We start from the raw sequence: 24,775 nt of genomic DNA, 5'->3' as shown, positions 1-24,775 counted from the left end.
GAATCCTCTACTGACGATAATTAAAGAATCTGTAGGTGGGCCCCCTAAACAATATTCCATGATGATGTTGGAAAGACAGGCCTCTCCTTGCCTGGTTTCCAACTTTTGCATCATTTGTGTTAACAATATCTGTATCTTCGTGCATCTTGCCTTCTGCACCTGCTACAACATCACATCTACTTTCAAAGGAAAGTTTTGAGGAAGGACAGGAATTCCCCCAAAAGATGTGATCTGCCCTTAGGCCCAGCTGGTGGAGGCCCCCTCCACCTCACGGTCCCAGGACAGCTGCTCTTGCCCCCTCCTTCACCCCGTTTTCTTGGATTCATCCCCATTTCTCTCTCTCTCTCCATCTAGACTGAGTTTCTTGAGAACAGGGATTTGCTGAGTTTACTGTCTTCCTGCTCCTTCTCCTTCAAGCACCTGCTATGTGGGGCATGGAGATTCTCTGGGGATGCTTGCTGAATGCGTGAATGTGGATGGTAAGAGGCCTGGCCTATGTCACTGATGAGAGACAAATGTGCCCTTGGCACTCTTGTCGGGCTCGGCTGGGATTCTTCTGGAAGAACCCAATGCCCAAGCGGTGTCACAGCCTTTTCTCCGCCCTTATCCCTGATTCTGTCAAATAATTGTGTTTAGAAGGCCTTCCACACGCAGTCTAGAAAACCATCTTGGCTCTTCTCTGTAGGACTCCCATGACTGAGTTCCTAGCTTTCTTTCCTAATCAAAGTCTTCAAGGGGTAAAAAGTTCTTGGCCACCTCAAGCTGGGGAGGGAGAGGTGTGCCTGGGATTAATCTCCACACTATGAATTTTAAACTGCCCTTGTTCCACGTGTTGGGAAAACCCATCAAAATGCTAATGGCCCTGCTGTCTTACTTCCGGAAGACCCTTCTCTGCATTAGAATATATTTACATGGACTTGAGTGGGGGAAGAATTGCAGAGACATGGGGTGCCCTTCCACCCCCCAAGCCTGGAGGGCTATAAAGTCTGAATGACAAGCCCCAGAGCCCCAGGTTTTGGAAGGAAGCTGCGGTGGGTTGTGGGGTTGGCCCCTTCACTCAGCTCCGGTTACGAGTTCTCAGCTTCTGGCTTCCTTGCTAGCTGCAGGGTGGCCAGTTTGGAAACATCTCTTTTACTGTCATGTGGCTTTTTCAAACTGCTCCTCTCTGAGGCAGAACATCCTTGGACGGGCCCTCCTGGATGCGTAAGACCACACGGTGGGTCCACATCGAGTTCAAGGTCTGGAACACATTGAGACACAACTCACAGCAAAGTCAACTTCAGCCTTAAGACAGTCTGCCATTCTTGAACTGTGTGCTAGGAGCACTGGGCTGTTGTTGACATCTTTGAAAGCCCAGGTATCTTTGTTCAAGTAGCCAATGGCTTGAGAGCCTCTCAGATGCATCCTCTAGAGGATGGGCGCGATGGGGACAGCCCGGTGCAGGCTGGACTCAGCAAAGGGACTCCGGGGACTTTGGGCGCAGGCAAAATCGTGGGCTCTCGTCCTCTCTTGGCCCAGTTCGGCTCTGTGACTGTAGACAAGTGGCTGGACCTCTCTAAGTATCAGCTCCTTCCTTTGCTGGGGAGGAGGAGGGCACTGGCCACTTGGTGGAAGAGTTAGAGAGTTCACTTCTTGCCTTTTTTGTTCATGCAGATGGCACAGTGGAGCTGAGTGGGGTGGTGGGCCAAGCTCTCCCATCAGAGATAGGTCCCTTAAACCATCAGGTTTATCCAGGTCTGGGATGTTGGGCACTCGCCTGGCAGGTGTTCTGGGGACCCCTCATGAGAATGAGTGAGCCTTCTTTGGCAGACATGGTTGCTAGAATCACTTATGCTTTCTGTTTTTCCTTTTCCACGAGCAGTGCACCCATGTTTACTTACATAAAGCTGCTGTGGCTCAGGCTCACTTTCCTCATCTGAGAAATGGGAAGAGTGTAGGAGGAAGAGCAAAGATCAAAAGGAAGAAAGAGAGCTCCAGGGCATGGACAGCCCTTGTCCTTGCCTCCTTCCAGTGACAAGAAAATGCTTCCAAATAGGACAAAGAGGGGGCAAGTGCAGGGCTAGGCCCACTGGAGACAAGGGGTCTTAGGCTCCCAGAGGCCATGCGTTCTTCACGCTCAGCTGAGCATCATGGAGGCACCTGTCTCCCACAGGGGCTACCGGGGAGGGCACAAGAGACCCTGGCTCGCCCGTCTTCAGGAACCCCTAGACGTGATGGGAACATGGGGACAGGGGAGATGATGATTACTAGTGACGGCTGCATGGAGAAATAAGCAGCTTCACGTGTTAATTATGCCCTCTTCCCTGGCCCTACCACCATCCCCAAGCTACCCAGGGCTAATGGGCTCAGACTGACTCAGATTCCTTACCAGCTGGGTGGACCCTCCAGAGACCCTGCTCACGGTGCCAAGCACCTTCTGCACTGTGCCCGGTTCCATGGAGGGAGTGGTCCTCTACGCCCCAAGCTAAATGAATGAATGAATGAATGAATGAATGAATGAATAAATAAATAATAAAGAAATAAAAACAAAAAAACCAAAAAACCCCCAGTCTTTCTGAGGATGTCAGGGCTCCCACCTCAGCCCCACTGTGACCCTGGGGCACACTTAGCAGGCCCGTTCTGGGACTCATTATGGGAACAGAGGGTGATGGGGCTGAATGACAGGGTGGGCAGCACAGAGAAACACTCTCCCTCCCACCGCGAGTCAAGGGCAGGTGGAGAGGAGGTAGAGACCTAGGCAAAGCATGCTGGGGCTGGCGGCTTCATTAAGGGCTGCGGGCCCGTGGGGGGTGGGGGTGATTGTTGTTGAGTCACAGAACCCAGCAGCAACTCATCCCGAACATGTCTTGGCTCCTCTTCCTCTCCCCCACCCCCACACTACCCCCCTGCATGGCCAGCTTAAAATAGAGCCAAACAAAGCCCTGGCTTTGCTTCGGGGCCATAAACTGCAGCACTTTTATCTGTCAACAGGCGATGCATCTGGCTGACAGTGGCCCAGCCTGGCATCGTGTGGGGAGAGGGGCCAAGGCTGAGCTGGCCTCCAGGCTCCTGCTGAGGATGCTGCCCCTTCTTGGGGCACATGACCAAGAGTCTTTGTGGTCATGGGGCCCAGAAGGATGGCTGTTCCACCTAGGAGCCAGGTAGAGATGTAGGGTGGCTAACATGGGGGGGCAGGCAGAGAGAGGCGGAGGCTGGGGAAGGAGGGGAGAGAGAGGGAGGCAGAGAGACAGAGACAGCGACTGAGGGGAGCGTACAGCTCAGGAGAGAGGCATTGAGGGCAGCAGGTAACTAGAAAAAGACTTATCACTGGGCTGATCACCTTCCTCCCTCCCTCCCTTCTGTCCTTGCTGCCTCTTCCAGGAAGACATCCCTTTCACCTCCCCTAGAATCCTACTGACTTGGGGTTCTAGGCCATCAACTCTAAATCAGTGATCTTCAACATCATGTGGGAACATGATGTATAAAATATGAGCAAGTCTGGCTGTCGTGAGCTAAGTGTTAGGATGTGTATGATGTGTAGACTCCGTCTGTTCTTTGTGCGGACCCCCGAGGGAGAGAGGGAAGGGTTTGGAGAGTATAACTTGGAACCACTGATCATGGCCACTACCCCTTTCACGGAAAGTGGCTGCAGATTCTGTTTTATGTAATTCCTGTGACCTCTATTGATCAAGTGCTTGCTAGTGCCGGGCCCCGTGTGAATCCCTTACAGCCCGTGAGCACCTCTGACCCCCAGCTCAGGCCAGTGGGGTGGGACTCTGATTGTCCACACTTCGCAGGTGAATAACCTGAGGTTTAGAGAGATAAGGAGCTTTGCCAAGGTCACACAGGTGGCAAGTGGCATAGCTGAGATGCAAACCCAGGCCTGTGGGCCATGAAAACCTGGTCTGTGGCCCACCCTTCAGTGCCGAGGGCTCCCCACCTGCCGCCTGCCCTGCCCCACGCTGCAGACAGACAGCAGGCTCTAGAGGTCAATTTGTTCTCCCAGGAGCCCTCTCACAGGTAACCATCCAAAGGGTGCCCTGCTGTCCACATAGCCTGGCCCCTCGGCCATTTTAGGGTCTCCCAAATGGTATCTTTGCAAGGGAGCATGGCACCCCCATCAGCCATCCGTCTGCTCCAGACCAAGCAGTTGACCTATCGCAGACCTGTCCCACGGCTGGCAAACCACCTGCCCCACCGGCTGGGGCTGGACTCAGACTCAGGAAAACTTCGATCTCCGTGTAGCACTGGTCTTCACCACCTGGATCAAGACCAAGGCAAGACATAACTCTGACCGCTCCTTCCTGAGGTCTCGACTTGTGAGTCCACAGCTAGAGCAGTGGGGTGAGATGGAGCGGAACTGGGGGCTGCCGACGTTCGGCTGAGTGGTCTCTGCGCAGATCCATAAACTCTAGAGGGAGAAAGCAAGGCACCGCCTGTAGCTGCAAGAGGCTCAGCCCCCTGGGGTTCAGAGAAAATTATACAAGTGGTTGAGTCATTTATTCCCTCTCTCCTGCCATTAACCTAGTTCTGTCTTCCCACTGTTCATTTCACCCATCCTCTTGGAGATCTGTTCCCCTTCCATCCCGGCCTTCATCTGTCCCTGCTATCATCCATCCCTCCATGCATGCATGCATCCGTCCATGCATGCATCCATCTATCCTAATCCATGCATTCCCACATCCATTCATTTCTGCATGCATGCATCTTTGCGTGCATATATCCATCCACCCATCCATTCATCCTTGCATCGCTTCTGTTATTCATCCATCCCTGCAACCAACTATAACCCATTTCCTCCCTCCCACCATTCAGGCTCTTTTATAGATCCAGTCTCTCCTCCTCCATCCATCCATGTATCCTAGCAGCTATCCATCCATCCTTCCATCCAGCTTTATTTGCTGAGTCAGGAACTGAGACCACAGAGGAAGTAAGAGATCATCCCTATCCTAGAGGAACTCATAGTCTGGTAGATGAGAAAAATCATACGGAACAGAACACATACTGTGCTGTGATGCTGACTTGACTACCTATACACACAAATTGTTATCGGAGCCCAGAGAACAGTGACTAATCGTGCCTGTGGAGGTCTGGGAAGGTTTCTCAGAGGAGATATTGAAGGAAGGTTTTGAAGGATGAATAGGAGTTTGCCGGGTGTTTTGGAGAGTGGGAGGGGAGGTAGAGTTCAGGGTTAGGAAAGGAAGAAGGGACTGCCAGGCAGAGTGAGCAAAACAGTGGGACGTGTGGGTCCCGGTGAGTTCAGTCTGACAGTGGGGTCTGTGCATATTGTGAGGACCCTGAAGGCCTGGAAAAGACAAGTGGAGCTCAGATGATCAAAAGCCTGTGTATAGGCAAAGGGAAGCCAGGGGACCCACTGAAGCAAGAGAGAGACACATCTATGGGCTCAGTCTGACAGCAAACAAGAGGGCAATTTGGAGGGAACAAGGCCGCAGGCTAGCGGACCGGCCGGGAGCCTGTTTGCAGCAAGCTGACAGGCAACGGTAAGGCTCAGCCCAGGCAGGGACCGGCAGGGGCCACAGAGGAGGAGGGTCACGGGTGACTTGGGACATGTGGGATGGTGGAGAAATAATGGCTGGGAAACCAGAGAGGAGTCTGTGATCTGGGTGCATCACATAGGGTGCTGTGTTTGTAAAGACTCAGGAGGCTGTGTCCTCAAGGTGCGCGCACCGCTGTGTACATGTGATCCGTCTCGGTTTAAAACTAGAGCGGGAAACATCAACCTAGAGATTCAAGGCTCTCGGCTGGGTCTCATCCAGGACGCTGAAGTACCTCTCAGGATTTTTCTTACAAATTGAGGACTGGTTGCCCACACACAGAGTAGCTTTGCTTTGTTCGGAAGGAAGAAGAAGAAAAAGAAGATCCAAGTTTTGGGCTAGACCTTAGACAACAGGAGAACTTGGCTCCTAGTCATCATGCTCCCTGCCCTTGATTGAGCGCTTCCTCTATTTCATGGATTTTAAGGCACCCCTTATTTTATTTCTTCTATTTTAAGGTCTTCGAAACCAGGATGCATCATACACAAAGTGTCGTGTCATAATTAACTAAGCAAGGCAGTCAAATAATGGTGCCGTTATAACCCCAGGAGTCTTAATTCAAAAAACAGGGCGGTGTGTGTCAGACTCTCCAGGGACCCATCTGTCCCTTTTTCATGTGATCCTTACAAACATCGTATGAGCTATCAGCTGTTGTTAGCGGTTTCCCAGATGAGAAGTTGAGGCTGAAGCAGGGAGGTCACATGCTCACAGTGACAGAGCTACTCAGAGGTGGACTCAGGATCTCAAGGCATCTTTGTTCAAGGCGAGAGCGAGCCTGGGGCTGGGAGGGTGGTGGCTTTTCCTTCCCGCAGCCGGAGACAACCGGGTCAATGGTGAGCACCATCTCCCAGCCCGCCATCTTCCGATGCAGCCTCTTGTTTACCCAGACCTTTCCCCCTCTTGGCCCTAAACCCTGGGATTCTTTTCCCACTCCCAGGAGGGCTCCTGCTCTGACATCTGTGGTGACCCCCCTCTCCCCCTCCGCGGAGAGGAGAGGGATGGAATGAGATCTCAGGGGAAGGAGGAAGAAATTCTGAGCCCAGCTGGTTTCCCTCACATAATGCAGATTTGCTTAAATGGGAATTAGAATTAGTGCTGGATTTTGCCTTTCCTGGCAGACTGGTAATAAACTAATCTCCTCTTGGGCTGCAGCAAGGCAGAATTCCATCGAAGACGGGAGACAGCTTCAGGCTCAGGAGTGCAAAGCCTGGAAAGTAATTTTATTATTGACAGGCCCGGCCCACACCGCCTGACACGCAGCCTGCAGCTCCTTCCCGCCTTTAATTTCGTTAATGTGTGACATTCACCCAGGCTGCATGGCTGATGGGCACACTTGACATTAATACGTGGTCCTCGTGGTCCCCAGAGCTCATAAAAGCTCATTATCAGTTCCGAGCCTGTAAATGTAGTTCCTGGCTCAGGTGGGCCCGAGTTCCTCAGACATGTCCCCAGGCAGCGGAGCGGTGGCCATCTTGTAGGAGCCAAGAAATAAATGCCTCCCTTTGTCCGGGGGACTTGGCCTTCCAGGCTACTGGAAGGTGACCAGAAAGACAGCTCAGCAGGCAGAAGCCTGCCCAGAGCCCTGGGTGCAAATTTACATCCAAGAAAATGGGGCTCCTTGTGTCCTGCTCTTTGGGGAGGAATTGATCCACTGTTTGAGGAAAGGGGTTTGTCAGAAGCTAGCCAAATGTGGAATGTGTAGAGCCCCTGGCCCGCAATCCCACTTCCAGGCATCTGGGCTGTGGACTTGCTCGAACATTCCCACACGGCGATGTAAGCGGGAAGGGGATGTTGGCAACAAGGTTGTAACAGGTGGGAAGGGAAATATCCCACATATCTAAGGTGGGATATCTAAATAAATGATGGTCCACACCTACGAGGAGGCAGAAGACTCAGGAAGATCTATATAGTCTCAGATCCATGGGTAGACATGATAGCAACTGCTAGCTGGGGAGGCAGAACGTGTGTGGTAAGATCCCATTTGTGTAAAGAGTTGCACCATCTCCATGGGGGCCCACACAGGCACATGCTCACACACACACACACATATACACACATGAGTGGTTACATGGAATAAAGCCTAGAGGGTCATGTTACAAAGATTTTGCAATGGTTCTATGAAATGTGATGAATGGATAAGGAAGAACATTCACTTTTGTAGCTACAATCAAAGTTATATACATATATCTCCATATCCCTATCCATAGGTGTGTGTCTTTGTCTACGGATGGATATGAATGTGTGTGTGTGTGTATATATATATATATATATATATATATAGAATTCCTTTGATTGTAGCCTTGGTCTGCTCCATGATACGTGAGCTTCCTTGGGTCGACTCTGCCTGGGTGAACTTCGGAGGCAAAGATAGCCAACTGGGGTCCCGTCCTCTGGCCAAGCCCCGGTCCCCATCGGTTTGCAGGGAGTCCTGAGAAACTCTTCTATGCGCAGCGTGCATTGAGCTAGGATCCGTAGAGCAGCCCTGGAGCTCATTGCTCTCCTGCCCTGTGGACATGGTATGGACGCCAGGTTTGACCTCCCACGGACCTGACTTCCAGTCCCGGCTCTGCCCCATTTCGCCGTGGCGACCTTGGGCAAGTTATTTAATTCCTCTGGGTTTGTGGCCCTCATCCCCAAAGCGGGGATACCGTCTCATGGGATTGTCGACATCATCATCTGAGACAACGTGAAACTCGACCGGTCCTGGAGGGCGGGAGTCTGGGAGATTTGGGGGTCAGGGGACTCGGCTATCCCATCTGTGCTGTCAGCTTCGCTCTTTTGTTCCTCAGCCGTGCATGTGAACAAGCCGGTCCCCCGGGGCTGGCCTCAGCCTTGGCTGGCAGGTATGTGGCCTGGACGTGGCGAATTTGATCCTTCTCCTGTGACCCAGGGGCTCTCCGTCAAACTGACAGAGAGGAAGTTGGGGGGAGAGGTTGGACTTCTGGCCCCTGCACTCTGGGGCTGAGTTGCTCCTTTCACTACCAAAGACCTAGCCTCTTCTTATTTATCTCTTCATGGATACCAGATCTGGAAAGTGTTGATCTGCCCCCAAAGCCTGCATTCATTAAGCAATGATTAATTCTCCTTCAGTTTCACCATTACTCAGAAAGGCTTTTTTCCACCTGAGGAGAATGGAGTTTCCGCGACGAGTTGGTAATGTTCTAGCCAGAAGCAAAGAAATGTGATGTGATATTGTGATTAGCATGCGTGACGTCATCACGTGCACACTGGACAGGCTCCTGGGTATTTTGGAAGACTGAAAGTATGTGCCAGTCCGTAGGCTCTGGGGACGCCATCCCGGAATGGGATGTGGGGCTGGGTGCTTAGTTCTTTCTGTCTTTCTGGCCGAGACTGTCCCGTCTGGCTTCTGCACCTGCAGAGATGGAAGAAGAGAGAAGGAACCTAGGGGGTCTGAACTGAGGTGGCCCCCAGCAGCCACATGCCCCACTGGCTGTTGCCTTCTTAAAATTTACACCTCTCTCTTCTCCTTCTAGAGTTGATCCTGAAGCCATCAGAAAGCCACCTCAAGAGAATCCTCACTCTCCTGGAAGGAACAGACGCCAGTTGAAAGAGGTATGATTTGGCCACAGGGCAACATGGCGGCATCTTATTCAAATAAGAGTCTGATCTTCTCTCCTCTTCTCTTTCCACTCGACAAACCCTCTCCTGCCAACTGAGAGAGCTTTCAGCTGCTGCCGGAGTGCAGGGCAAGCAAAGGGCAGCTTCCCTCTTGTCCCCACCCCAGACATTTTTGTTCAGGGTTGGGGAGCACAGCTGAGGCGTGAGGAGAGAGAGGCTGGTGCTAAGGTAGGGTCTCACTGGGGCTGGCGGCTGCCCCATGAGTGGGCTGCCCGTCATGGTTGCTCCTCGGGGTTGGTCCAGGAAGTGAGGGTTGAAGCACGGGAGGCAGTGAGCCCTCCCAGGGAAGGCAGAGCTCTTCCCCACTCCCTCCTCCCACACCCTCCATAGTCTTAGGATTGTGAGAAGAAAAGACCTTTCTAGAATGACACCCCCACCCTCTACCTCAGGACTCTTTTGGATACAGTTCACATTCCAGGATGGAAATGAGAATGGAAAAGTCTTGGTTTGCTTCTTGGGTTCTGGAAGCTTCTTGGGCTGCCCACAATCCCAGGACTGGTGATGGGGTGTGTGGCCTCATGGAAGGTTCCTGAATGAAGAGCCAGGACATCTGTCCTCTGGCCCAGGTGCCTCAAGGGTCCTTAGAAGCCATTTCTCTCATGGGGCCTCGTTTTCGCACCAGTAGAATGGGCAACAGTGACTTGAATCTCTGTCCCAGGCCTCGTGGCTCAGTTTCTGAGGTTCCCAGCCCCAGGCTGAACGAGAGGAAGTGATGGGTGTGGTGAGGCAGCAGGGAAGCAGAGAGGGGGTGGGGGCTTGCGGAAGACTGTGCAGATTTGAGTGCCAGTCTTGGCCAAAGGATGCCTCAGAGCCTTGGTGAAAAGACCACAGAGTCTGAGAGGTAGATGGACTGAGTTTGAGGCCTGGCTGCTGGGAAGCATCGCATCAACCAACACTGAGGGCCTCTGCATGCCAGGCGCTGTTCTAGGCACAAGCCCTACACCATCCATTCAGTCCTCTTAACGGCCCTGTGGTCTTGGCACTAAAATCACCTCCATCTTAGAGAGGAGAGAACCAGGCCTCAGAGAAGTCAAGTGACTTGCTCAAGGTCATGCAGCTGTGAGTGGGGTATGGTGGAGATTTGAAGCCCTGTCTGAACGACCCTACAATTCTTGTGTGTTTTCCTTTGAGTGACTCTGTGACTTGAATCTTAAGGTTAACAAAATCCTGGAAGCCAGATCACTTCTTGAAATCACATTGTTTGAAAGGACATAAAAATGATTTGTTTCCTTATCCTAGATTTTTGGCTTTGAACCTTTGGGCTCATTGTGACATCTCTGCAGGTCTTGGTTTTCACTTTTTTTTTTAAGATTTTATTTATTTATTTTGAGAGAGAGAATGAGATAGAGTGAGCATGAGAGGGGGGAGGGTCAGAGGGAGAAGCAGACTCCCTGCCGAGCAGGGAGCCCGATGTGGGACTCGATCCCAGGACTCCAGGATCATGACCTGAGCCGAAGGCAGTCGCCTAACCAACTGAGCCACCCAGGCGCCCCTGGTCTTGGTTTTCTGATCTCTAAAATGGGAGCATAGCGCTGCCCATGGGGTTGTTTTTGGGAGAAGATGAGATGAGGGTGGTACAGACGCCCCCCCACCTTCCCACCCCAAGACTGCTTCTAGAAGCGCGGACTGATGGGGTGTGCGCACTGTGGGGTGCCGCCCCCAGCCATGGGATGGCATTTGCGGTTCCAGTTGCCTCGGGCGCCGTGCTTGGGAAGCACTGGGTCACTTTCCCAGTCACCTATCTGATACCCCCCCCCCCCCGGCCTCTGGGCTCATTCTTCCACTTTTGGAGTGTGCCGCCAGCCAGCCGGGATGTTTCAGGCCGGAATCCAAGGCACGGTGGCTGGCTCCCAGACGCAGATAACGCAGGGCCAGGCTGGGCCCCGGGTCCCCTGTGTCATGCGGCTCACCCTGCCCTGCCGGCTGCCTGGGCCAGAATCTCAACCGTCAGCCTCCTGGCAGCCCGCCCTGCTCCCCCCAGGAAGCCACTCCCTTATCACAGAGCCAGGATCCCGCACGCTTTTCTTAATCAGGAGAAGGCGCTGAAGCGAGTCGGGAAAAGCTTAACTTCCCCAGGACTTCTCTGCTAGGGATGTTTCTCCATCAGGGGAAGCCGTGAGCCTCGGTATACAAGCGCAGGAATCTCTTTAAGTACAGAGAAAAGCAGCAGGGGTGCTTTTGTTCTCGGTTTACCTTCAGGAAGGTTGCAGGGGAGCAAAGCGAGTCAGCCCCGCCCCCCTTGTTAGCTAGGAAACAGATCAATGTAGAGTCCCCGGGGAGAATACAAGGAGGACCATCAGCAGGAGGCAGACAGTATGTGCCATTATGGGAAATGTCTGCTGGGGTTTGGGGGCCAGACTGGCCGAGGCTGGGTCCCGGCTCTGCTCTTCCGTAGCTCTTTGACTCCGGGTGAGTAATTTGGTGTCCAGAGTCTCAGTTTTCTCATCTATCAAATGGGCAGATAGCATGCACCTCACTGGGTGGCTGTGAGGGGGAGGACCCTCCTGCTTGCTTTGCATGACAGAAGTCCCCTGGGATAATGTGGCCTCCCAAGGTGACCCCCTTGAAGAGGCTCGGGCTCTTGGGATGGACGAGCCGGGTGTTTGTGACCAAACAGGGAGGTTACTGTGGAGACACATACCTCTTTCCACGCATGGTCTATAAAAGGGCCGACAGTGGGGCCTGGGTTGTGTCAGCTCTCTGTTCTGACACCCTGGGGTGTGGGGCCACCTTGGGTGTGAACAGTTCTTCCTGAGCCTTTATCCCATGGTTTACACTTCACTCCCGACGACATTTACCGGACCCTTTCTGTAGATAATCGCTGATCGTCCCCATGCCCCAAGAGGCAGGTATTAATAAACTATAGGTGCGGACAGCTGGGATTCGGAGAAATTGTAAATTATTCCAGGTTTCATGTCCAAAAAGCAGTCAGGTTGGGACCTAAACACACGGCTCCTGTCCCAAAGACAGTGTGTTGGACACAGCATCCCACAGCACCCCAGTGGCTTCCCACGTTCTCAGGACAGCACCCATACAACCTCTGCGACTCCCCAGAGCACCCACAGAGGTCCCCACAGCGTCCAGGAGGCCCCCTGCAGGACTCACAGCATCACCCCGTGACATTCATGGTAGCCCTCCTCCTGCGTTCTCCACCCAGCCTTGCACGGAATTCAGAGCTCAGGGAGAAAGGGAAGTCCCCTGATGTTTTTAATCTCCCTAGCCAGCCCTCTGCAGCAGGCTGAGCGAGCCAGTGAAGGCAGTTTCTAGGAAGCATGGGGATCTTCCTCCTCCTGAGATCTGACAGCGGGAAGCAGGTGGCGGGGAGGGGGTGACAGAAGCCTGGCTGCCCCAGGAGAACCTGTCCGCAGGTTCCAGTTTATCTACTTTTTCTTTTGTTGCTCATGCTTTGGGTGACATAGCTAAAAATCTGTTACCAAATCCAAGGTCATAAAGATTTACCCCTTTGTTTTCTTCTAGGAGTTTTATGGTTTTAGCTCTTATATGTAGGTCATGGATCCATTTTGAGTTAGTTTTTGTATATGGTGTGAGGTAGGGGCCCAACGTCGTTCTTTGGCATGTGGTTGTCCAGTTCTCCCAGCACCGTTTGTTGAAAGGACTATTCTTTTCCCATTGAATAGTCTTGGCACTCTTACTGAAAATCAATTTGCCATAGGGGTATAGGTTTGTTTCTGGGCTCTCAGTTCTAGTCCATTTGTCCGTGTGTCTCTCCTTAAGCCCTATACCATGCTGTTTTGATTACTATAGCTTTATGTGTAACTTTTGGAGGAGCCCTAGTATATTCTAAAGCTCCCTGATGATTCTAATGTACCTCCCAATGTCCCTGGATTTTAAGAGGAAGGTGAGGGCAGTTGGGGGAGGCTTCCAGAATGATCTAGGGCGGTGCAGCATGGAGAGAATGTAGCCCTGAAGCAAAGCCACAGTTATTGAGGTGAAAAGATCATGATGGAATTGAGAGAAGTTATGAAGGGTGATGTTCTGATCCTCCCCCATCCTGGGAAGACCTCGGACATGCCAAAGGTGAGAGTGGAAGCCAGCGGTCCAGCTGAGCTTAATTCACCTCCTACCCACCCCCAGTATGATTTGGAGGAAGACCTGGGTCCTAGTCACAGCTCTGCTCCACTGTGTGACCTTGGGCAGGTTACCCGACCTCTCTAAGCGCCTCATTGCCTCTGGGAGGTGGGTCAGTATCCTCTGCTGCTCATGCAGGTCAACAGGTCAGCTCTACAAAGGCTGGGAGGAGCTTAAAGGCAACTGAATGCTTGGCACAATGTCCAGCCCACGGGACCTGCCAGGTGGTTGTCAGTCTCCTGCCCACCTGTCTCAGCGGACTTGGGGCGCATGGCCTCCACTGCAGTCTATGCTGCCTTGGGCTGTCCTGGGCAGGTTGTGACAGGTTAAAGTGTCTCATTCTGCTGCGTTGAAATGCATTTTCTTGTACCCTCGGTCTGCTTGCCCCAAATCTGCTTTGTGGGCCCACAGAGAAGAAGCATCACCCCCTTCCCTCCAGGCTGCACACACTTTACCGTTTGCTGCTGAAAGGTCGTCGTTACCTCTACCTCCCTCCGAGGATGCAGGTCTCGGGGCACTCCTGACTTCCTGTTCTCTTGACCCTCCTCTGGGGGGGACTCCAGCCTGAACTGGGCGTTTTCATAGTTCAGCCCTCAGAGCCAAGGCCAGAGCTCCGGCCGTGTTCTGACCCCAGCCAAAGTGGGTGGGACCAGCACCTCCCTCGGTCCAGACCTTTAACTTCTGTTCATGCAGCCGACGTGGCATGGGGTCCAATGATTCCCGCATCCCTGTTGGATTCAAGCTCCCATCTTTTCATTGGCCAGGTAGAAAAGGGATTCACTTTTGCTATATACATCATTTTCCATCTAGTATTTATAAATCAGGGGGCAGTTTCTTGCAGAAGGGAGAGCATAGCTTTGGGACTAGATGAACTTTGGGGCTATTGTTTAGCTATTTATTAGCTTGGGCAAATGAACTCCATCTACTCTCCTGTTATATGAAGACAGTCATTGCAATTGCAGGCTTCGTGGTCAAGATTAAGTGAGATGATGAATATCAGGTGTGTAGCCCACCACCCAGGAAGGAGGCAACATTCCGGAAAGGGTGGATATCATTACCTGTCTGAAGCTCACCATTCATTTTTCTGCAGTTCTGACAGATGGGTGCAAGCCCTGAGTTTCAGCCCAGGATGGGGCACCAGCCCTGGGCCTCCTCTCCCTCCTGGCTTCCCCATCACTCTCTGGCTGGGACACGTGTGTGAGGGGACAGGATGACAGGTTCTCACCACTCCAGTTTCCTGCTCATTCAGCCCAACGTCTGCCAGAATGTCTGGCCTCAGGCCAGCCCTGTGTCCATATGTAACTCATGACAGCAACCTGGTCTTTTTCTGCCCTCTTGGATACTTTCCATCCCAAAACTTTTCCTTCCTTTCTTTTTCAAATTTACACAAGAAAGTTCATCCTAGGGCCGGACACAACCTGTCCCTGGTAGGAGACAAAAGCCGTGGAACTTTTCCCTGGGACATGCTCCATTTCCCTGACATGGTTGGCTGTGAGAGCAAGGCCAGACAGACCGGTTCGTTCTGTGGAGTGACTACTCCTTGACATCATGGAGAGATACTAATAAGTCTTCATTTTCCTTATCGAAAGATGGAGCAAATCATTGCTTTCCTGTTTCTGCCGCAAAACTGTACAGAACGTGCCCTTAAGAGCTTTATTATTATTATTATTATTGTTTTTTTAATAATGACCTATATTCACATTGTGACTCACAGCTGAAGCATTTTCAAATGGCTAGATGTGGCAAAGAGAGAGGAAGTAGGAACACCATTATCAGATGCATGTCAGCAACAGAGAGGGGAAGTGACTTGCCCAAGGTCACACAGCTATTAGGTATGTCAGAGCTGGGCCTAGTCTTTCATTCTTCTCACCGGGTCTGCTGATCATTCTGCTGTGCCCAGCTGCCTCTTTTATTAAAGAGTGTGAAATAATATATTGTCATTAACAGGCTAAAAATAAAGGGAAAACCCAAATCAGCTGGCAGTGCTGTTCCGGTCGCTGGGGTGGTTTAATGACCTGTCCAGAGCGGCTGATAGGAGAAGAAATGAATGCTGTCATCCCCTGGGCCTTGGGGGGTCGCCAAGATGTCTCCCTCCTTGGGGTATGGGCAGGGTTCTGTTAGGATAGAAAGGCACTGTGGGATGGAGGAAGGAGATCGAGCTCTGCACCCTGAAGCCTTTTTTTTTTTTTTAATAGACTTTATTTTCTAGAGCAGTTTGAGGTTCGGAATTGAGGGCAAGTGCAGAGAGTTCTCACATTCTCCCTGTCTTCACTCACCTAGAGCCTCCGCACTATGGACAACCCATACTACAGTGATGCCTATGGTACATCAGGGAGGCCCCACTGACACATCATTATCACCCAGAGCCCATAGTTTGCATTCCGGTTCACTGCTCATGGTGGGCCTTCATTCTGTGGGTTTGGACAAATGTATAATGACATGTATCCACCACGATCGTGTCCTACAGAGTAGTTTCACTGCCCTACAAATCCTCTGTGCTCTGCCAATTCATCCCTCCTTCCCCGCTAAGCTACTGATCTTTTTACTGTCTCCATAGTTTTGCCTTTCCCAGAATGTCCTATAGTTGGAATTGCAGTATGCAGCCTTTTCAGAATGGCTTTTTTCACTTAGATATATGCATTTAAGGGGCGCCTGGGTGGCTCAGTCAGTTAAGTGTCCAACTCTTGATTTTGGCTCATTTCATGATTTCAGGGTCCTGAGATGGAGCCCCACATCGGGCTCTGGGCTCAGAGGGGAGTCCGCTTGAGGATTCTCTCCCTCTCCCTCTGGCCCTCCCCACTTCTGGGGGTTACTCACTTGCATGTGTGCGCTCTCTCTCTCAAATAAATAAATAAATCTTAAAAAAAAAAAAAAAGAAATATGCCTTTAAGCTCCCCCCATGTCTTCTCATGACTCGATCACTCATTTTTCCCCCAACTTTTTTACTTTGGTAAAATATACATAACATAAAATTTACTGCTTTAACCATTTTTAAGTGTACAGTTGAGTGGTATTAAATACATTCACATTGTTGTGTGGCCATCCCCACCATCCATCCCCTTAACTCTTTTCATCTTGTAAAACTGAAACTCTATACCCATTAAACATTAACTGCCTTTTCTCCTTTCCTCCGAGCCCCTGGCAATCCCCCTTCTTCTTCCTGTCTCTATGATTTTGACTACTCTGAGTACCTTATATAAAGGAATCATAGAGTATTTGTGTTTTGGGGCTATTTTGTGTGTGCGGGGGTGTGTGTGTGCACACGTGTGTGTCACTGGCTTATTTCACTTTGCATAATGTCCTTGATATTCGTCCATGCTGTAGCAGGTGTCAGAATTTTCTTTTCACCCGGAATAATATTTCAATATCTAGATGTACCACAGCTTATTTATCCATTCACCTACTGAAGGACATCTTAATTGCTTCCAAGTTTTGGCAGTGAAGAATAAAGCTGCCCTAACCATCTGTATGTAGCTTTGGGTCCATAGGTTTCTTTTCTTTTCCTGGATTTGGTATTAGGTTACTGCTGGCTTCATAGATTGAGTTAGAAGGCATTCCCTCTGCTTGTCTCTTCTGGAAGAGATTTTTGAGAATTGATACACGTTCTTCCTTATACGTTTGGTAGAATTCACCAATGAATCTGGCCTGTAGTCTGTTTTGAAAGGTTATTCATTATTGATTCAATTTATTTAATAGATACATGCCTATTTAGGTTGTCTGTTCATGTATGAATTTGGGCAGGTTGTGTCTTTCCAGGACTTGGTCTATTTCATCTAAGTTATCAAATTTATGGACCTAGAATTAGTAATTGTATTCTTTTCTTATCCTTCTAATGTTCGTGGGAACTATGGCGATGTCCCCTCTTTCATTTTTGATATTAGTAATTTGTGTCTTCTCTCTTTTTTTCTTAGTCAGCCTGGGTAAAGGCCTGTCGATTTTATCAATCTTCTCAAAGAACCAGCTCTTGGTTTTGTTGATTTTTCTCTATTGATTTCCTGTTCTATGGAGCCCATGTTTTGATTGTAAATCTATCACCGGTCTGAGGGATTGTGAGGGTAAATCCTTTCTGTTCTCTGATTCTTAGCTTCCGTATCTGCAGAATGGGCGTGGTGACAACAATACCTAGCCCAGAGTTAGTTTGAAGGCAAATATCAAATGTGAGCCCACATTCATTGATTCAACAAATATATGTTCAGCCCTTATTATGTACCTGGTACTGCTCCACATGCTGAGAAGCTCATAGTGAACAAAACAGCAAAGTCTCCACCCTCGTGGTGCTTGTCTTCTATTTGGGGAGAGAGAGACCTAACAAATAAACTGAACGTCCAGCAGTATGAGACGCAGGAGGGGACAGGGAGTGGCCAGGGGTTTGCTGTTTTGGGTAAGGGGCCCTGGGAAGGCCTTCCTGATCAGATGTCATTTGAGCAGAGATCTGAACGCCGTGAAGCCTTGATTTTCGTCTGGGGCAGAGGACTTCCTGGTGAAGGGAGAAGCAAGAATCAGAGCCATTAGGCAGGTGGGTGGCTGACGTGCTGGATATTAGTGAGGAGGCCAGCATGCTAGAGTGAGGATGGCTTGGAAGCAGAGGAGCTGCCAGCCAGGGTGAGGGCTTTGCATTTTGATTCTATGTGTGATGGGGAGCCAGTAAGCACGGAAGAGACGGGATGAAATTGACATGTTACCAAGATCACTCTGGCTGCTGGGTGGAGAACAGGCTGTAGGGGACAGGGAGGCCAGAGTGGAGGCTGGTGTTATATCCAGACATGGGAGGAAGTGGTCTGGAAAGACAAAATGGTGGCGGAGGTGCTGAGAAGCCCAAACATTCAGGATCCATTTTGAAAGTAGAGCTGACAGAGCCACTGATGGGTTGGATGGGGTCGGGGAGGAGTCAAGGATGACCACAGAGTCTGTGCCTGTAGCTGGGAGCCTTGAGTGGGCTAGGCTTAGGTCGGAGGGGGGAAGAGAACATACCAAGTTCTTTTTGGGGGCATTTTAAGTTGAGGGATTTATTAGCTATCCAAATGGAGGTGGCAAGAATGTGGGTGGAGGTACAAACCTGGAGGTCAGGGGTGAGGTCAGGGCTGGAGAGACAAATTTGGAAGCCATAGTTTATAGAGAGTATTTAGAACCCCAGGCCTTAATGAGATCATCTAGGGAGTGAGTGTAGATGGAGAAGATGATGAGGGATGCAGGGACTTTGGAGACCTGGGGAAGGTGCCCACTGGTGGCTATCTGGAGCTGCCCAGTGTGTGGCCCATCCCGGCCACCACGACAGATGGATCTTATTTTCGCAATATCCTGGGAGCTGTTGAGTGGCATGGAATGAGGAAGAGATGCCAACCCCAAGAGCAAGTCCTGGGCATAGTGCCTGCTCTGAAGGAGAGTACTGTAAAGCTGTCGGTGCCTGACATAAAATAGAACAGGTGCAGCTGGGTATTTGACATGCAAGGAAGATGTTTTTTTGGTACCTGCCTCCTGTATGCAACAAAATTATTTTTGGCAATAACGATGAAATAAAATTAATTCTCATAATGGCCAGAAAAGAAACACAGAGAGCGAAACCTTCCTTTTAGCAAGCTTCACATGTATAACCAGGCCAGCTGACAAACAAATATTACAGCACAAAAAAGGAAAAACTAATGGGGGTTCACAATTTTTAATCACATTAATGGATATTTTGAAAAAAGAAAGAAATACTCAAGGAAAGTTCCAAAAGGGTGAACTTCACACAGTTTGGAGAATGACCTGTGCAGACATGGCAACGCTGGTGATGATCCAATTTCTTCATTTTCCTCCTCGCAATCACTGCGCTATCATTGCTTAGTTCAAACCTACTGTTTACATGGGAAACTATCTAGTGGCATATGGGCTGGAGATGAAAACTCCAGAGATTCTGAATCCTTATTCTTGAAATGAACGTGCTTACCAGCATTGGCTTGCGTTGGGTCTTGCTCTGTAAGTGGTGCTCTTTGAACTAACTTCCATGTAAACACAGTGTCTATTAAACTCTAAGTAATAAAACTGTGCTCATTTGAAGCTTACATACATATTGTTAAAACTCACCTAAGACATTGATGATAGTGAAGGTGACACAAACAAATGGAAAGATATACCATGCTCATGGATTGGTAGAATTAATATTGTTAAAATGTCCATACTATGCAAGGCAGTCTACAGATCTGATGCATTCCCTGTCAAAATACCAATAGTATTTTTCACAGAACTAGAACAAATAATCCTAAAATTTGTATGGAACCACAAAAGACCCTGAATGGCCACAGCAATCTTTTTTTTTTTTTTTAAAGATTTTATTTATTTATTTGACAGAGAGAGACACAGCGAGAGAGGGAACACAAGCGGGGGGCGGGGGGGGGAGTGGGAGAGGGAGAAACAGGCTTCCCGCTGAGCAGGGAGCCTGATGCGGGACTCAATCACAGGACCCTGGGACCATGACCTGAACCAAAGGCAGACACTTAATGACTGAGCCACCCAGGCGCCCCTGGCCAAAGCAATCTTAAGGAAGAACAAACCTGGAGTTATTACAATTGCAGATTTAAAGATATACTTCGAAGCTGTAATCAAAAAAGTATGCTACTGGTACAAAAGTAGACAAATAGATCAATGGAACAGAGTAGAGAGCCCAAAGTATCCAAAATCTACAAAGAACTTTTCAAACTCAACACCCAAAGAATAAATAACCCAGTCAAGAAATGGGCAGAAGACATGGACAGACATTTCTCCAAGGAAGACGTACAAATGGCCAATAGACACATGAAAAAATGCTCATGATCACTCAGCATCAGGGAAATACAAATCAAAACCACAATGAGATACCACCTCACACCGGTCAGAATGGCTAAAATTAACAAGTCAGGAAATGACAGAAGTTGGCGAGGATGCACCCTTTTATACTGTTGGTGGGAATGCAAGCTGGTACAGCCACTCTGGAAAACAGTATGGGGGTTCCTCAAAGAGTTAAAAATAGAGCTACGCTACAACCCAGCAATTGCACTACTGGGTATTTATCCCAAAGATACAAATGTAGTGATCGAAGGGGCACCTGCATCCCAATGTTTATAGCAGCAATGTCCACAATAACCAAACTATAGAAAGAGCCCAGATGTCCATCAACAGATGAATGGATAAAGAAGATGTGATATATATATATAAATACACACACACACACACACACACACACACAGACAATGGAATATTACTCAGTAATCAAAAAATGAAATCTTGCCATTTGCAATGACGTGGATGAAACTAGAGGGTATTATGCTAAGTAAAATAAGTCAATCAGAGAAAGAATTATTATATGATTTCACTCATATGTGGAATTTAAAAAACAAAACAGAGGAACATAGGGGAAGGGAGGGAAAAATAAAACAAGAGGAAATCAGAGAGGGAGACAAACCATAAAAGACTCTTAATCACAGGAAACAAACTGAGGGTTGCTGGAGGGGAGGGGAGTGGGGGGATGGGGTAACTGGGTGATGGGCATTAAGGAGGGCATATGATGTAATGAGCACTGGGTGTTATACACAACTGATAAATCATCACTGAACTCTACCTCTGAAACTAATAATACACTATATGCTAATTAATTGAATTTAAATAAAAATTTAAAAAAGAATAGAGAGCCCTAAAATAAACCCACACTCATACGGTCAATTAATCTATGACAAAGGAGACAAGAATATACAATGGGGAAAAGACAGTGTACCCCACAATGGTGTTGCAAAAACTGGACAAGCTACATGCAAATGAATGAAACTGGACCACTTTCTTATGCCACACACAAAAGTAAATTCAAAATGGATTGAAGACCTAAATGTGAGACCTGAAACCATAAAGCTCAAAGAAAACACAGGCAGTAATCTCTCTGATATTGGCCTTAGCAACTTTTTTTATGGATCTGTCTCCTCAAGCAGGGAAAACAAAAACAAAAATAAACTATCAGGACTACACAAAAATAAAAAGCTTTTGCACAGCAAAGAAAACCATCAATAAAACAACAAGGCAACCTACTGAATGAGGAAAGATAATTACAAATAATATATTTGATAAGGGATTAATATTGAAAATACATAAAGAATTTATAAAAGTGAACACCAGAAAAACAAATATTCTGATTAAAAAAAATGGGCAGAGAACCTGAAGAGGCATTTTTCCAAAGAAGACATGCAGATGGCCAATGGGCACATGAAAAGATGCTTGACATCGGACTCATCATCAGGGAAATGCAAATCCCGACCACAGTGAGATATCACCTCACAACCAGTCAAAATGACTAGTATCAGAAAGACAAGAAACAACAGTGTTGTGAAGATGTGGAGAAAAAAGACCCCTCAGGCACTGTTGGGGGAGAATGCAAGCTGGTACAGCCGCTGTGGAAACCAGTATGGAGGTTCCTCAGAAAATTATTAATAGAAATACCATATGATCCAGTAATTGCACTACTGGGTATTGACCCAAAGAATACAAAAACACTAATATGAAAAGATAACTGCATCCTTATGTTCACAGAAGCATTGTTTACAATAGCCAAGCTATGGAAGCAACCTAAGTGTCTATTGACAGATGAATGGATAAAGAAGATGTGATGTGATGTGATGTGTGTGTGTGTGTGTGTGTGTGTAATGGAATATTATCCAGCCATAAAAAAGAATGAGCTCTTCCCTTCTGCAACAACATGGATGGACCTAGAGGGTATTATGCTAAGTGAAATAAGTCAGAGAAAAGCCAACACCCCATGATCTCTCTTACGCGTGGAATCTAAAAACAAATGAACGAACAAATAAACCAACAAAACCAGCAACAGACTCATGAATCTGGAGAACAAATTTAGGGGTTGCCAGAAGGGAGAGGGTGGGAGATGGGCAAAATAGGTGAAGGGGATTAAGACGTACAAACTTCTTGTTCGGAGTAAATAAGGTACAGGGATGAAAAGTAGTCAAATTTCTTAGGAAAGAAGGGAACTCAGCAGTGACCACAGTTCAAAGACTTTTTTTCAAGGCAGAGTGATTTCTCACTGACATTGTTTAGAATTGTCAGCTTTTGGTCAGTTTTATGTTTGTATTTAAATATCCTACAGACAATTCATCCCCTAGTACCTACACCTTGTCCCATCCGCTCCCCCTGCCCTGCCCTAGGGAGCTGGTTTCCGAGAGGGTGTTGCTGGGAGGGGATGGGAGGGGACAGAACATTCTCAGAAGATCCTGCGGAGGAGACGCTGTGCTGGGGCCTGCTGTAGGACCAGGCGGTGTCCCGGCGGGATGGGGGCAGACAGGCCTTCCAGGTGTCCAGTGTTCGCTACGGCAGGAGGCGGGGCAGAACCTGAGCCGCTAGGTATTTGGCTCATCGGGTTCCGAGAACCAGCTGTGTATGGTGTCTAGCATTCTGGAAAGCTCCGGCCTTACGGTGGTGGTTTGCCCTGGTGCCTGTGAGGCTGCATCCGTCCTGGTGACGCGTCCAGCCCTGCTCAGTGGGATCCCTGCCCTCCCTCCCTCCCTCTGTCTCCTTCTGTTTCTCTTCCACAGAGCAATCTGTGGAGGCAGCAGTTCTAATGAAAAATCTCATAAATACCAAGAGATAAAAATCCAGGGCTTTTGGGTTTTATCTCTGCCGAGACTCCCCAGAGAGCCTTTTAGGTAGGAAATGTCCCTTTGGAGCTGAGATTTTCTCCCAGACTTCAAAGACAGGGCTTCTTAGGAATACAACATCTGTTTAAACTGAACTTGAACCAAGAGGCAAGTGTGTCCCATGAGAGAGGGCCAGGGCAGAGCAGAGGGTGCAGAATCTGCTCTCTGTCCCTGCGGGGAGCTCCCCGGGTCTGTCCCTCTGTGCTGTAGTGGGTCCCCATGCTGGGTACATGCAGGGGGCTGGGGAGCAGGGGGCCTCAGACCCGAGGCTGGGCTTTGTGCTGCCTGCTGTCCAAACAGCACCCAGCCCTGCAGGGCCCCCCCACCCAGGAGAGGTAGCGAGGAGCCCTGGGGCAGTAGAGCTGGCTCCCCCAGCCTGGGAGGTCCTGTGGCCCTCAGAAATCCTCTCCCACTCTCCTTCCCTACCCTCTTCACCTCCCTTTCCCCCTCCCTCCATCATTCACTAAGCATCCTCTTGCATACAGAGATGAAAAATTCTCATTCCCACCCCGCCTCCCACCCCCAGCTTCCATGAACTTGAAATCTGATCGAACCACCTGATTACTCCCAAAGATAAGAAAAACCCTCGGTTGTGCGTGTGCACACTGTTATTGTTAAGACAATAAAGCAATGTTAAGAGCTCGGGAAACGAGGGAAGAGAAATCATTCAGTCCCCCGCTCAGGACAAGAGGCCCATTTGTTTCCTGCTTTTGTTCCCACTCAGGCGCATGGTCGGTCGGTAGAGGTGCCTTCAGAAAGCCAGTCGGTTGGGCTTCCTGCTTGTCTTCGCTCCCACTGCCCCGCTGCAGGACAGCTCTGTGGACTCCTCCCTGAGCAGCCCTGGCCTGGGGGCCCCTCGCTGGCTTCCCACTACCCACTGACAGAGGCATGCCTCCTGGAAGGGGTTGCTATAGGGCCAGCAAATAAAGCCACAGGCTGCCCAGTTAATGGGAACGTCGTGTAGACAACGAAGAATTTTTTTGGTTTAAGTATGTCCCATCAGTATTAGTCCCATGTAATATCTGGGACATAGGCTAAAAAATTACTTGTTGTTTATGTGAAATTCAAACTTAACTGAGCATCCTGTGCTTTATCCGATAACTCTATACCTGGAGTATCTGTGTGTACGCGGTCAGTGCTGCTTTGTTTAATATAGAGAAAACTATCTGGCTGATAGGTGTTCTTTCCCATTTCATGGAAAAGAAACTTGCATCCATCCCTTCTCCTGATCAGGCCTCCCGGACAACTCTGGTCTCCACTGCTCTGTGGCTTAGCTCACTGGGAGCTCAAGGAATCCAGCCCCTGTGATTCATGCTAAGAACGTCCCTTCTCCAGCCTCTCTCTGGAAGCTTCCAGTGACTACAGATGTTGGGTTTGCTCTCTGTCAGGGGGAGAAGAGGAGGGTGGGAGGTGTGAATTAGCACTCCCTCTGGGGCCCGTGGAGCTGCTTCTGAGGGAGTCCACCACCAGCGTCTTCAGCAGTGATGAATATAAGCAATTCCTTCTTGCCTTGTCTGAAGAGGTAACAGGTTGGAGGGTGTTGATCTAGGGCTCAGACCCACAGAGGTTTCTGACATCTTTCTCTCCATCAGTGAGCTTATTTTTTATTCCAAGGAGGCTTAAGGGTGATAAAATATACATCTAGATGGCAGACAGTAGGATACAAAGTGATTAACTATAGAGTGGGAAGACAGTGTTGCCTTGTGGTTAAATGGATTTTTCTGTTTAACTGAGGGTTAAGTAGAAAACTCGTTTGGATTCAACCTCTGTTGTTGCAAATCTTTCTAAAATGTATTAGCCTGCTCCCTGGTTTTCCTAAGTGCACCATAATGGCCATAATTGAATCTCTTTGCTGGCAGAGCATCCTGT

General features: G+C 49.2%; 1 protein-coding gene across 6 annotated transcripts in view; it reads left to right on the top strand.

Annotated features, from left to right (window-relative positions):
* The window catches only part of TSPAN18 (tetraspanin 18), a 180,838-nt gene that overhangs the window by 23,686 nt on the left and 132,377 nt on the right, over positions 1-24,775 (top strand). For 5 of the 6 annotated variants that reach the window (XM_081798273.1, XM_081798277.1, XM_081798275.1 and 2 more), the window contains exon 2: positions 9,029-9,107. The gene's annotated coding sequence lies outside the window, so the exon portion shown is untranslated. The remainder of the gene's footprint in view (positions 1-9,028; positions 9,108-24,775) is intronic. The other variant, XM_081798276.1, reaches the window with a different exon arrangement.

This window comes from Leptonychotes weddellii, chromosome 11 (assembly GCF_054177405.1).
Source record: "Leptonychotes weddellii isolate Sample4059 chromosome 11, ASM5417740v2, whole genome shotgun sequence".
Taxonomy (NCBI): Eukaryota; Metazoa; Chordata; class Mammalia; order Carnivora; family Phocidae; genus Leptonychotes; species Leptonychotes weddellii.
This window is presented reverse-complemented; position numbering and strand designations above follow the sequence as displayed.